At 44.2% G+C, this 14,781-nt stretch overlaps 1 long non-coding RNA gene across 2 annotated transcripts in view; it reads right to left on the minus strand.

The window, feature by feature from the left end:
• Positions 1–14,781, minus strand: part of LOC142830200 (uncharacterized) — a 50,955-nt gene that overhangs the window by 17,726 nt on the left and 18,448 nt on the right. The window lies entirely within an intron of this gene.

A 14,781-nucleotide genomic window follows, 5' to 3' on the forward strand; every position in this document is an offset into this window, starting at 1 on the left:
CCATTTTCTCCACCATGGGGCTGGAGTCCTGAGTGCTGGCAGGCCCCCGCCCCCTTTGCGCTAAAGCTCCAAGCACCAGCCGCTCCCCTTTGTGTCCAGTACGGGATATAGGGAAATATGGTCACTCTAAATATTTGTGAAAATTCACCAGCACTTAAGCCATCAGATTTGTAGAAAATGGTTAAATTCATGCTAGGTTTCTGTGGTAGAATTTCACACTAAATGCATAATTCATAATTTGGATCATGCATTTAGTGTGAAATTCTACCACAGAAACCTTGCATGAGTTTAGCCATTTTCTACAAATCTGATGGCTTAATAGGTATTTTACAATCCACCACAAGAACCATGTAGCTAGAGGGACAACTAGTTGCTTCCAGAGATGGACTTGACCCAAAATACCAGATGTGAAACTCTGAAATTCCCCAGATTTCAAGAAAGTTTGGATATGTATGAATTAAAATTCAGCCAGAGTGACAGCTAGCAGTTTTAACAGTGACTCCACATTTCCTTGCTTTTTGATCTATAAATCAGACAGTTAATGTGAAATTGATTCTGATATTAGAGGCTTAATTAAAAAAAAAGCACATTTCCTGACAAGAGGTCATGGTCACTTTAATATTCTCCCTATTAAGCAAAGCACAGTCTGTGGGTTTTATTGCACACAAGGAATTTTATTATTTATTCTGAATTAATATGATATCTGGCATCATTATAACATTTTAAAACCCAGTATGTAGCTTTATTTCATAATGGGATTTTGGGGTTGGGTTTGGTTTTTTTGGATGAGGCAAAGAAACAAACTTGGTCATCCTCCCTCATTATTCCAAGGTCACTGCTTCCTGTCAGCCCAGTTCACACCACGGTGCACAGGGCTGGGCTAGCAATCTAGGGAGGGGATGAAAGTTTAGAATGCTCCTAAAACTAACCACATGCAAAATGTTTTCCAAGTGATTCTTTTAAAGATAAACAAGCCCAGTTGCTGTGGATTTTCTGGTGAATTTTAACATATAAATAAAGCTCTACAAACATGAACTGCCCTCTCAAATCACAATGAGATGGGGCTATTTATATTTATCTATTTTGTATCTAGGGAAATTTAAAAAAAGTACGTGAGTTGACCCACAGCATCGGAGTCTGCATCAGTCAAAGTTCAGGAATCTCTTGTTCTCATTTCAGTACCTAGACCTACCCACATTTCTGCCCCTCATGCTACTGAATTGCCCTTCACTGTGGCCAGAGGAAATTTTAGCTGTGAATTTACATACTTACATTTATACAACTAAATATTGAAAATGTTATCCTCTGTGTGACTCAGGTTCCACATCTGTAAATAGAGATGATCATAGGCTTTACCTCAAAGACCCCATAGAGTAATGGAAGTGCTTCCTTCATCCCCAACACCTTTTTCTTGTAGCAGGAGCTGCTGAAGAGTCAGCCTGAGAAGGATTTATCTATCAAAAAGGCAATTCCTCTTCTGCCTCATGGGAGTTAGCAACAGTCCAAACTAGGAAGGAAAAGTTGAATGGTCTGATAGCCCACAAATAGTCTAGATTCATCCCATTCACCCTGCAAGACAACTAAGTGAGTCATCTCTAAATAGGGCTGGATTTCTAATCAAAGAGGCAAAGGCTGGCTTTCCTAGGCTCTAAGGTTGAGGAGGAATTAAGAAGGGCCCTCTACTCAACTAGAGGGTACAGACACCAGAGACTTTCTAATAACTCTCATAGCCTTTGATACATAGATCCAGAGAGCTTGGTGACCTAATTTCTTCCCTCTGAGTACTATCGCTCACTGGTCTTGCATCTATCCTTTTAAAGAGCCATCCTTTCCAAGTGCAGAAGGACTCACAGGTGCATGGGCTTGGAGTTACTTGTGCTTAGCTGGATTCATTAACTCCTTCCTGATTGGAGTAGAATGACAGAGATAACAGAGATAACAACACTTGCCTTCCTCTTGGTGTGGGGATGGGGTATATGACAATTAGAAAATAAACATTTGTAAATTGCTATATAATTCCTAAAACTGATCAGCATAAGCACACAATCCTCCAATGGCTTAGTTGTTGCCACACCTCATTTTTTGTGGGCAAGTCTCTTATCATAGACTTTTCTGTAACTACTGGAGCTGTGTTATTCATTCATTTAATATAGTGTGTTGAATTCAGCTGTTTGAAATTCAGAATTTCCATTCTGCTGGAAATTCTGACGTATCAAAATTTCCTTTCATCTCAGATTGAAATGGAAATTTGATAATCAGAGTTCCTCATGAAAAGAAAATTCAGACAAATTGTGTTTTGAAAACATCCTGATGACATATTGAACATTTTGCTTCAATAAGGTTGAAGTGCTTTATTTCAGTGTTATCATTTTGACATATATTATAACATAGAAATCAAAATAGTAACATTGAGACAAAGTGCTTTGATCTGATCAAATTAAATGTTTCAATAATTCATGTCAAAACTTCAGACAAAATCAATACATTCCCATGAAAGGTTTCAAGAAAATTTTCAAGCAGCTCACATGACAAGTGAGTAAGAAACAAGTGTTATTTGGGAAGAGGGGGTGAGTCAAGAGTCAGGAAAATTTTATGGAGCTTGAGGTGACTAAAAGGTAAAGGTTTGTGTAAGCCTGGCTAAAATTGCTAAGAGGAGCCTTCAACACATTATCTCATTAAATGTTTATGCCACGTTAAACACTATTTCCCCACTACCGCTTTTGCAGCTCACAAACAACTATATGAACTGGAAGCACTTCCTTTACACAGTTCTGCTTTATATATTTTAGATATTCTCTGAAGTACCCTTTTTGGGTTTCCTTTCTAATTCTGCTGCTTTTCTACTTCTTTATTCATACCCGTGGTTCTTGTCTTTCTGACCTGTTTCCATTGTATCTGAGACTTTCACATTTTGCTGTTGCAATGAGAAAAAATATACTTTTCTTGTTCTATTTTTTCTGTAACTTTAAATAACAGCTGTCTTTTGGAATACTGTCAGACTGTTGATCTAGTTGTCTTTTAAACTACCATTTTGAGGCAATATCTAGATACAAAATTGGCTTATCGGTTTGTCACTTTGACTACATCATCCTTCTCTTTGCATCCCTCCCTTGGCTTCCATGTTCCACTACCTCCAGCGCTAAATACTTGTCTTCACTTTTAAGACCCTACTTTTCCTACTGTAGACTTACCCCTATCACTTATAGGCTGCGTCTAGATTGGCATGATTTTCCAGAAATGCTTTTAACGGAAAAGTTTTCCATTAAAAGCATTTTCGGAACAGAGCGTCTAGATTGGCATGGACACTTTTCCGCAAAAGCACTTTTTGTGGAAAAGCATCCGTGCCAATCTAGACATGCTTTTCTGCAAAAAAGCCCTGATCGCCATTTTCGCGATCGGGGCTTTATTGCAGAAAACAAATCTGAGCTGTCAACACTAGCCCTTTTGCACAAAAACTTTGTGCAAAAGGGACTTTTGCCTGAATGGGAGCAGAATAGTATTTCCGCAAGAAGCACTGATTTCTTACAGTCGGAAGTCAGTGCTTTTGTGGAAATTCAAGCGTCCAGTGTAGACAGCTGACAAGTTTTTCCGGAAAAATGGCTGAAAAGTTTTTCCTGGCCAGTCTAGACACAGCCATACCGTATTAAGCTCTCTTTTTTTCCTGTTTGGCAAATTTTCCTACAAATAGCACCACGTTTTCTCTCAAGCCATCTTTTATGCATGAAGTTCCCTGTAAAAGCCCACAGCATCCATTATCCTTCAAATCTCTCCTGAAACTTTACCAATACCGACATGCCCCAAATACTCAATAGTGGCTAGGGGGCTGATACGCTGTGGCTGCTCCATAATGCAATAATCATAACCGTCTCAGGATTAACCTTGAGCTCCCAAGATCTGATTTCCATATCCACCTGTGCAGAGCACTGATGGTCAACCTAGGCTAGTGAGTGGGCTGCATGAGTGGAGCCTCCCACATCTCAGTGGGTTGCAAGGATGTTGTAATCAAGACCAGACTAGGGTAGTTTTGCTAACTGCGCTTGTGTACTTAGAATTTACAGGATGTGCTGATTGAACCATTGCCGTGCTTTGACTGGCTGCAGAGGGTGCACATGGCTCTCACAGGTAGTGTTGTGTGCAGTTAGCATTCATTTCACTTTGCATGCATGTTGCTTTAGTAGTACCAGTAGGAAAAAAACTGTGTGGACAGAAACCAGTGGAATCTGGCAACCCTGTGTGTATGGTAAACAAACGATCTTGCAGGCCAGACAGAGAACCCTGATGGGCTACATGCAGTCCGCAGTACCAGTCTCTGGTGCAAGTGCAATACAAAAAATACTACTACTTCATATCTGCTCTACAACCTTATTTATCTAATTCTCTTGGACCTAATTCCAAGAGAACCTGGGCCAGTTTGTGGTTTGAACCTGAAATCCCAAAGGATAAATTCTAGCTAGCTGAACAAGCATGATGCTTTGAATTCATGAACATACTCTTATAAACCTCTTCAAATGAACACCACCCACCCCCGGTTTTGAACACCTCTGGCTACGTCTAGACTGGCCCCTAATTCCGGAAGAGGCATGCAAAGCAGGTAAGTCAGAATAGGGAAATCCGCGGGGGATTTAAATATCCCCCGTGGGATTTAAATAAACATGTCCGCCGCTTTTTTTCCGGCTTGGGGAAAAGCCGGAAAAAAAGTGGCGGACATGTTTATTTAAATCCCGCAGGGGATATTTAAATCCCCCGCGGATTTCCCTATTCTGACTTACCTGCTTTGCATGCCTCTTCCGGAATTAGGGGCCAGTCTAGACGTAGCCCACAGGTTCTGGGCCCAGCCCCGAAAGAAGCGGAAGTCTTACTAGAGATGCTCAGAGCCCTCAGTTCTCAGTGGAGGAAATGGGAAGATGCACAACAACTAGCAGAATCAGAACCTAGATACAATAATGCGGAACCTAAGCTAATTTTATTTAACTGATTATTTTCCATACAGTGGGGATGAGGTGACAGTGTTTATTCTGGCAAAAGTTCCCTCAGAATCAGGGGAAGTAAGGATTGGGCAGTGTAGGCCAGAATACTGAGGCAGTTTATTAGTTAGTAAAATTATCTTGGAAGATAATGTCACTCATAGGCTTTACAAATATACATTTTATAATCCCTTCATTTATTTACAAAATAAGGCCCAAGTAATTTCATTCAGAGAGAGACCTATTCTTCTCTTCATGCACAGGAGTAATTCCCATTAGTGGTTATGGATGTTCTTAGGGTATCAAAGAGGAGAATCAATAGATTCTTTTAAACACTGTCATGACACGGATGTTGGCAAATATATGCATGAGCAGTGTGCCTGTATATAGCCAATTACCCACAATGAAACAAGAGAGGGGACTGAATTGGAGCCTCCCTTCTGATTCCTTCCCTCTTCTCCCCATGTATTTTGGGTTGATTTAAATAAAAGCCAAAGCCTCTGAGTTTGTTGTTGGTTTGGACTGAACAGGCACAGTTCTTTTCCAGATGTGGTTTGGTGCATCACTTGTCGGTGAGGCACTTTGCCCCTTCCTTACCCCACTGCCCCTTTCCTCCTGGGTTTACTTGCAGCTGACTGAAAAAAAAAAGGGGAGGGAGGGGGGAGAGAGAGAGAGACTTTATCCCTTGGGACCCTGATCTATGTCTTACCTTTTAGCAGCTTATTCCCTTCCCTATTTCTGAATACAATGTTGGGCTGCCAAAAGCAGGGGGTAGAGACTAGGGGAGGGAAAAGGGAAGAGGCTATTACTTCTCAAATTACTCTGCTCCCTGCTTCCTGGATTCAATGGTTTCTGGCTTCCCAAAGGCTCCACATCTTGTTTTCTCACCCACCCAAATTCCCATAACAAGCTTTGCTCTTTAGGCCCCTCAGATTTGCAGCTGGGGCTCCCCGGTGAAGCTAGCCTGCCTGCCACTGCAGCAACAGCACCTAGGTAAGGTGCAGCCAAGCCGCCATGCAGTGTGATGGGGGAAGAAGGCTTAGCCAGTGAGCCCGGGGACCTGGCATGTCCATCAGGGCAACATGGCAACAGGGTAAGAACAAAGGGGGTAACAAGATCAGTCAGTGAGTCTGTGATTCAGTATCTTTTCTGAATGTGTGCCATACACTTTTTATATTATATTCTCATGTTGCATATACACTGTTACTCATTGTGTATATATATATATATAAAAACAGATGAATACAACTTGAGTTGGTAGATACTGCTACAGATACACTCCCTCTCAGAAGTGTTGTCTTTTGTGAAAGTTCAAATATGGTAACCCGAAGCCCTGCATAGACAGCTGATACGGCTGACCTCAAGCAATCCACCCAATGACCACAGGGCACCCAGCTTGATTCATTGTTTACAAAACATGGTACTAGAATCATAGAATTCTAGGACTGGAAGGGACCTCGAGAGGACATCGAGTCCAGTCCCCTGACCTCATGGCAGGACCAGATACTGTCTAGATCATCCCTGATAGACATTTATCTAACCTACTCTTAAATATCTCGAGATGGAGATTCCACAATCTCCCTGGGCAATTTATTCCAGTGTTTGACTACCCTGACAGTTAGGAACTTTTTCCTAATGTCCAACCTAAACCTCCCTTGCTGCAGTTTAAGCCCACTATAACCCCTAGATCCCTTTCTGCCATACTCCTTCCTAGACAGTCGCTTCCCATTCTGTATGTGTGAAACTGATTGTTCCTTCCTAAGTGGAGCACTTTGCATTTGTCTTTATTAAACTTCATCCAGTTTACCTCAGACCATTTTTCCAATTTATCCAGATCATTTTGAATTATGACCATATCCTCCAGAGCAGTCGCAACCCCTCCCAGGTTGATATCAGCTGCAAACTTAATAAGCGTACTTTCTATGCCAATATTTAAATCGTTGATGAAGGTATTGAACAGAGCCGGTCCCAACACAGATCTCTGCGGAACCCCACTAGTTATACCCTTCCAGCAGGATTGTGAACCGTTAATAACTACTCTCTAAGTACGGTTATCTAGCCAGTTATGCACCCACCTTATAGTAGCCCCATCTAAGTTGTATTTGCCTAGTTTATTGATAAGAATATCATATCATATCAAATGCCTTACTGAAGTCTAGGTATACCACATCCACCACTTCTCCCTTATCCATAAGACTCGTTATCCTATCAAAGAAAGCTATCAGATTGGTTTGACATGATTTGTTCTTTACAAATCTATGCTGGCTGTTCCCTATCACTTTGCCACCTTCCAAGTGTTTACAGATGATTTCCATTATCTTCCCTGGCACAGAAGTTAAACTAACTGGTCTGTAGTTTCCTGAGTTGTTCCTGTTTCCCTTTTTAGAGATGGGCACTATATTTGCCCTTTTCCAGTCTTCTGGAATCTCTCCCGTCTCCCATGATTTTCCAAAGAGGATAGCTAGAGGCTCAGATACCTCCTCTATCAGCTCCTTGAGTATTCTAGGATGCATTTCATCAGGCCCTGGTGATTTGCAGGCATCTAACTTTTCTAGATGATTTTTAATTTGTTTTTTTTTATTTTATCTTCTAAACCTACCCCCTTCCCACTAGCATTCACTATGTTAGGCATTCCTACAGACTTCTCGACTGAAGCAAGACAGACTCTATCAGATCACTAATACAGGTATGCTCATAACTGTGGACCAGCAAAGTGAATAGTGAGACTGTCTGTTAGGGTATGTCTACATTACAGCATTATTTCAAAATAAATTATTTCGAAATAACACATCAGTACACAAAATACATTTCGAAATAGCATTTGGCTATTTCGAAATACCACGTCCACATTCAGTGGACACTGATTCGGAATTAAGGGTGGCCGGAACCAGGTCAGGGTTAGGGCATCAGGTAATTATTGTGTTTGTGTGGCTGTTGCCTGGGGCTATCTGAGGCCTGTGCTTAAAGGGACACTGCATCCCCCAGACAGCCGGTTCTCAGGTGTCCCTGTTTGCTTGCCTGCCTTCCACATACCCCTTCCTAACCCCCCTTCCTGATGTCAAATAAAAAACACATATTTTCAAAAATATAAACTCTCCTTATTTAACAAAACTGGGGGGGGGGGGATGAAACTCTGGGGAGACTGGGGAAAGGAGGCGGGAGAGGGGAGAAGAGAGGGTGGGAGAGGGAAGGGGGAAAACTGGGAGCTGAAAGGGGGAAGCAAGGGGAACAAGGGGTAGGGGAAGCACAGGGTTCAGGGGTGGGGGTCTCGTGAGGCCAAGTGTCTCTCAGCATGGCGGGTGCGGGGACTTCGGCGTCCCTGGGGGGATGGGGAGGAGGGTGTGGAGGTTGAGGTGGGAGAGGCAGGAGGGGGAGGAGGAATGGGAGCTGGGGAGGCAGCAGGCGCTGGAGCGGCACGAGGCAGCACGCTCTGCACCAGGGTCTGCAGATGGGCACAGATGGCATGACCCTGGGCAAGCAGCTCCCGCTGGAACTCCTGGTCATCCTGCACCCTTTGCTTCATGGTGCAGTGTAGGGCTCACAGGGCCCCCAGCTGCTGGTCTCGGTACCCCTGCAGTGTTCGGGTGGACCTGCTGAGCCCTCGGGTATGGGAGGATGTCCCAGGCAGGGTGGTGCCATGCACGCACAACTGGTGCGGCTGTGGAGAAAGAAGAGAAGTGGTCAGTTCTCCCTGGGGATACAGTGGGTGAAGTCCAGCCCCCCATGCTATGTGAGGATAACCATGCCCTGCACTGTCAGAGCTACTGTGCTTGCACAGAGGCCGTGGTCGGAATGTCCGGCTATCCCCGGGAGTGGGAGCTGCCCCGAAACCGCACCCATGCCCTGTGCTGTGTATAGTGTGGCCGAGGTGGGGGAAGAGGTTAGAGGGGGCTTGTGAAGAGAGGACGTCCTGCTGTGTCCCGCCCCGGGGGTCAGGAGCATGTCAGGTCTTGTCACACACATGTGTGGCTAGCAGGCTATGGCCCCTGTGTGGCAGGCTGCTGGAGCCACCTTCCCAGGGGTGGCACGGCACATGCTCGCACATGCACAGGTTGCTGCATGATGCGTGGTAAGCAAGGGCCATGCGCATAATTCCTGGTCTCCCTCCCCGCCCTCCTCCCCGGGAAGGGGACAATGATGGCACTTACGTGGTGTGGCCTCCTCGGACGACCCTGTTGACTCCTCTCCTGGGACTGCTAGGGGGTCCTGCTGGTGTAGTGGCTCCTCCTCCATGCCCTGCTCAGGGTCCTCTTGTCCTGGCTCGCTGCCCCCCAGGGGTGGCACGGACTGCACTGCCCCCCCAGGATGTGGTCCAGGGCATCAAAATAGGGGCAGGTGTCTGCCCCTGCTGCAGAGCTGCCCTGAGTGGCCCTGGCGTATGCCTGACGCAGCTCTTTGATCTTGAGGAGCACTTGCTCCTGGGTGTGCCTGTGGCCTTTTTTGCCCATGGTGGCAGCTATGTGGCTGTAGACAGCCGCGTTCCTGTCTAGTGTGGAGATTATGGACATTGGGGGCCTACCCCCAAACCTCAATGAGGTCCATGATCTCCACACTAGTCCAGGTAGGCGCCCACCATCTACAACCCCTTGCTGGCTCCTGGGTGCTGGGGGACTGGGTGGGGGACCGCTGGCTGCCCAACTCATCCTGGGGCCACTGGGTCAGGGGCAGCGACTGCTGGAAGGCCTTGATGTGTCATGTGCATTGTGGCCAGAGTCTACCCCTTTAAGGGCTCTGGGGCTGGGGGAGAGGAGAAGAGTTTTCCTGGTTTGGCCCAGAGTGGCCACCAGAGGAAACTGGGAAGGGCTGGAGGCACCCTATTTTGAAATCAGCGTCTACACAGAGCTTATTTCGAATTTGGCGTTATTCCTTGTAGAATGAGGTTTAACTAATTCGAATTAAGTGCCCCGCTATTTCAATTTTATTTTGAAATAGTGGTTTGCCTATATAGACGCTATTAAAGTTAATTTGAAATAAGGGCTGGTATTTCAAATTAACTTTGCTGTGTAGACATACCCTTACTCCCTAGGTTAGACTCAGGGTATGTCTACACTACAAAGTTAGTTCGAACTAACTTAGTTCGAATTAGTTAATTCGAACTAAGCTAGTTCGAACTAACGCGTCTAGAACTAAAAACTAGTTCGAACTAGCGTTTTGCTAGTTCGAACTAGCAAGTCCACATTGAGTGGACTCTGAACCGGGCTTAATGATGGCCGGAAGCAGTGCCGGCAGGGCATAAAAGGAGGACTTAGAGCGTGGAGATACTGTCTCAGGCTAGCTGAGGGCTGCGCTTAAAGGGTCCCGACCCCCACCCCGGACACACAGTTCTCAGGGGTGCCCCGCTTGCAAAGAAGTTCTGGCTTGGAGTGCCCGGAGTGCCCACACTGGGCACATCACACCACTCGGCCATCAGCCCAGCTGCACTTGCCGCAGGCTGCCATCTGGGGAGAGGAAGTAATTGGGGGGCTGCAGGAGAGCTTCCACCCCCAGAAGCCCGCAGAGCCAGCCCAGTCCTCCCCATCGGGGGCTCGTACCCCATTCCTCCCTCACCTCCTTCCACTTACCCTTCCTTAGCCCCCCTTCTTATTGATGTACAAAATAAAGATAACGTTTCTTCCAACATTGACTCTGTCTTTATTGAAAAAAAACTGGGGGAGACTGGGAAAAGGAGGTGGGAGAGAGGAAGAGAAAGGCTGGGAGAGGGGAGGGCAACTAACATGATCAGGGGTTGGGAACAGGTCCCAGATGAAGAGAGGCTACAGAGACTGGGACTGTTCAGCTTAGAAAAGAGGAGACGGAGGGGGGACAGGATAGAGGTCTCTAAAAGCAGGAGTTGGGTAGAGAGGGTGCATTCAGAAAAGTTCTTCCTGAGTTCCCATAAAGAAGGACTAGAGGACACCAAAGGAAAGGAATGGGTAGCAGGCTTGAAACTAGTAAGAGAAAGTTGTTCTTCTTGACAAAGCAAATAGTTAACCTGTGGAACTCCTTGCTGCAGGAGGCTGTGAAGGCTACAACTAGAACAGAGTTTAAAGGGAAGTGAGATCAAGTCATGGAGGTTGGGTCCATGGAGTAGTCTTAGCCAGAGGGTAGGAGTGGTGTCCCTGCCCAAAGTTTGTGGAAGGCTGGAGAGGGATGGCACGAGACAAATGGCTTGGTCATTGTCTTCGGTCCATCCCCTCCAGGGTCCCTAGGGTTGGCCTCTGTCGGCAGACAGGCTACTGGGCTAGATGGACCTTTGGTCTGACCCAGTACGGCCATTGTAAGCTCAGGGCTCAGTGTCGGGGGTCTCAGTGGACCCCCTTGATTTTCATGCACACCTGGTCCTGGGTGGCCAGGCTGGCAGCTCTCCTGCCCTAGACGGCCACTTTCCTGTGCCTAGTGCGGAGATCGTGGACGAGGTCCACGATGTCCGCACTAGCCCAGGAAGGTGCCCGCCTCTTGCGGTCCAGGGCAAGCTCCCGGGAGCCGCCAGCCTGGTCCCGGCAAGAGGGGGTGGGCTGGGGGGCATCGGGTGGGTGGCTCTGTGCCGTGCCAGGTGCAGGGTCTGCTGGCTGGGTGCTGGCAGGCTTGCACCTGGCACGGGCACCGTAGCCAGCCCGTGCCCCTTTAAGGGGTCCGGGGCCGGGAGGGGGGCATAGAGTTTCCCTGGTGTTGGCCAGAGTGGCCACCAGGGAAACCTGGGGAGGGCTAGCCTCCCACTAGTTCGAACTAAAGGGCTACACAGCCCTTAGTTCGAACTAGCTAGTTCGAACTAGGCGTTAGTCCTCGTAAAATGAGGTTTTCCTAGTTCGAACTAAGCGCTCCGCTAGTTCGATTCAAATTCGAACTAGCGGAGCGCTAGTGTAGCACCTATTAAAGTTAGTTCGAACTAACGTCCGTTAGTTCGAACTAACTTTGTAGTGTAGACATACCCTCAGAGACTTTCTCTGAGATGCATCTTTATATCCCAACAAACAAGTTATGTACTGCCCTTCTGATATACTTACTTATTGCGTCCTGCCATGGCTAGTTATTACCCATCACCTTGTACACACTGGTTCAATCATAATATTTCTATTACACACTGTCATCCTGACCTTATCTTTTAGGAGGGGCCAGCATGTTCCTGTTTTCCTGGAGGAATGTTTTTATATTATCCTTGATATTGGGATGTTCTGGTACCACTTGATACTGGGGTGTGTGTGTGCGCACGCGCGTGTGTACTTTATGCCTAGCACTTCTTTCTCCAATATCAGCTCTGATTTTGCCAGATTCTGTGAGCAAGTCCTGCCTCTTGCTCACAGCTTGTCTTTATTTTATATCAGTGGAGCTTTAACTACTACTTTGGACAGGCCCCAAGCCTCCAATACAGAGCATATGTTTCAGGCTTTTTTCCTACTACACCTTCTTCTAGTATGTCTGCAGGCCCTGTTCTTCAAGTATTATTGCCTGCCTGCCCTCACCCAGCCTTTTCAAGGCTCATCTCTGCATTTAAATCCAGCAGTTAGAAGGGGTGAGTGGTCGTTTTTGCTGTTGCAGTCCTTTTAGCTTCTCTCTCTAGCACACACAAAATAATGTGTTATATTTTAGAATTCACCAGACATATTCCGTCATAAAGGAGTGAAAGTTCAAATAACATATTGCAATTCTGCAATAAGTGATATGTATTCACTGCACTTCAAAAATCATATGTATTCATAGAATTCTGAATTATAATAGGCTGGATTGGATGCTTTTGCTAGTAGCATAGCACAACAGTGCTATGTAAAGAGAAAACAAAAGATCTAATTCACAGTGCCATTGTGGTTTGTTTTGTCTAATAGTACTGTTCATGAGATTTGCTCAGTTACAAACTCAATCAATCAATCAATCAATCAATCAATCAAAGTCATTTGAACAAAATAATAAAATCTGGTAAACATAATAATAAAGATATCTGATGCCCAATAAATTCTTGTTTGTCATCTCAGAGAAAGTCAGTCTAGGACCAGACTTACCACTAGATGGTGCCACAGGAATGTAACCGGAAACACTTTGCATCTTACCACCTTGTTTAGTTTTGTACCTCAGTTTTAAAATTGCTACACACTTAGGTCCCTTCATGCTTCCTAAGGGATGTCACTGTGATTGCTGTTTAGTAGTTAAGTTTACATAAAATTGATGTTGAACATTACAACAGCAGTTACAGACTGTTTTATGTTAATGTTGTGACTTTTTAAAAATGCTCATTATTTGGAAAAAAAAGAAGTTAACTCTTCAGGAAAAGAGACTGTGGGAGTGCTCTGAAGGTCCTGGTTATATTTTTGTATGATTTAATTCTTCAAATGTTCTGATTTAGACTGTTTGCGAGAATATATTCTTCGTTTATCATTGATATTTTTTTCCAGCCAAACACTAACCAAATTTCCCTGAAAATGCTGGAAATACATCTGATTAACATGGCCCTAAATGCCAGCTGAAGACCCTTCAGTCTTCTAAAGAACCCATATCATAATATTCATTTTTTTTACATTAGTAAACAAATTCATATAGTTAAAATGACTAATGATTATTGCATAAATCTCTTGTCTTTTTAAAAATACTTAAGTTTTTATTTTAATTCTAGGTTCTGCATTCATAGAAATTTTTCTGGGGGTTTTATTTGAAACTCTGAAAGTAGTCTTGTCTGTATCTCATGAATTTTAAAGTTCTTTAAAGTAGAAACTAATTTTTCTTTTTCTGTACTTCTATTTTCTCATGCTTGACTCAAAGTGCATTCCTATAAGTCAAGAAATAAAGGCACTATTATAGTGGAAGGCATTTGGTATATTTAGATATCATTTGTATTTTAGAGAATCTGAAATTTTTACAAAAAACAGGACTATGTAGCACTTGAAAAACTAACAAGATGGTTTATTAGGTGATCATCTTGTTAGTCTTTAAAGTGCTCTATAGTCCTGTTTTTTGTTTTCGCTACACCAGACTAATACAGCTACATTTCTATCACTATTCTACATGAAATTTTTACGTGATAGAACAGTCTCGTACTGCATCTACAATGATGATACTTTTTTAAAAGACATTTGCCTAGTTCGATTTATGACTGTCCCTACTGGCATTTCAGAAAAGGACATGCATATGTTCCATTTCTTTGGTATAACATATTTGCATCAGCTTTCAACTACAAACTGACAGAAAGGGAAATATGACTGTGTTGTTTAGACTGGCCAAGCTGAGGGTTACATTAATTACCATGAGTCTCAGAGCACTCTACCTACAGTACTGTTATCACCACAGAATTATTTTTATTCGGGGTTGAATGTTGTTGGTTATTAGCACGTCAGCATTATCTCTCTGTCACTCTGGCAATTTAATATCTCCAGCCCACTTGATAATGTCTCATAACCATGCTGATAATTTACCATGATCTTAAGTTTTGTAGCCTCCCTGCCACTTGCATTACATTCTCACAGATTCTTTTTTTTTCTTTAAGGAGTTCATATATTACTGTTCAAGAAAATATATTCTTTGCTTATTTTTGTTTAGCAGCACCATCCAGCTGCTAGAGCAATAGTTATCCTGCTATCTTTTGACAAGTCAACTTAAGCAATTTGATATAAAACATTCATGGAACCTCAGCACTCCTTTCACATAGGTTCACACTATTTTAACTCCCGATTTACCCAGGTATACCTGATTATAGAATCAAGTCCATTAATGCTATGAGAAATTACATGGAACCATTGTGTACATTGCAGAAGACATTCTAATAAATAGGGTCAAGTGCATCTTTCTTTCTTTCTTTCGTCATGTAGGGTAACAAAGATTTCCTGAACTGCAGTATTAAAAGCAACTGAACTAT

Source organism: Pelodiscus sinensis, chromosome 7 (assembly GCF_049634645.1).
Source record: "Pelodiscus sinensis isolate JC-2024 chromosome 7, ASM4963464v1, whole genome shotgun sequence".
NCBI classification, from domain to species: domain Eukaryota; kingdom Metazoa; phylum Chordata; order Testudines; family Trionychidae; genus Pelodiscus; species Pelodiscus sinensis.